This window comes from Sinocyclocheilus anshuiensis, unplaced genomic scaffold (assembly GCF_001515605.1).
Source record: "Sinocyclocheilus anshuiensis isolate Anshui unplaced genomic scaffold, SAMN03320099.WGS_v1.1 scaffold1023, whole genome shotgun sequence".
Taxonomy (NCBI): Eukaryota; Metazoa; Chordata; class Actinopteri; order Cypriniformes; family Cyprinidae; genus Sinocyclocheilus; species Sinocyclocheilus anshuiensis.
Genome location: NW_015546084.1, coordinates 1,137,170 through 1,137,511, shown reverse-complemented (window position 1 = coordinate 1,137,511; position 342 = coordinate 1,137,170). Strand labels below are relative to the sequence as shown.

At 33.0% G+C, this 342-nt stretch overlaps 1 protein-coding gene across 1 annotated transcript in view; it reads right to left on the bottom strand.

Moving 5' to 3' along the window:
- Positions 1-342, bottom strand: part of LOC107700044 (EGF-containing fibulin-like extracellular matrix protein 2) — a 10,328-nt gene that overhangs the window by 3,131 nt on the left and 6,855 nt on the right. The window lies entirely within an intron of this gene.

Below are 342 nucleotides of genomic sequence, written 5' to 3'. Positions count from 1 at the left end.
ACACACACACACACACACACACACACACACACTAGGTTGTCATAAAAAAAAATCCCTGGTTATAAAATACCATTTTTTTTGGTCAAAAAAACTCCCTGCTCATTTCTGGGAAGATTAGTTCATTGTTATAAAGAATCAATCCTAAAAATAACCATTAGATAATATGTGACCCTGGACCACAAAACCAGTCATAATGGTTATTTCTTGAAATTGAGATTCATACACAAAGTTCATACACATCATACACATACAATTCATACACATCTCAAAGCTGAATAAATGAGCTTTCCATTGATGTATGGTTTGTTATGATAGGACAATATTTGGCCGAGATACAACTAT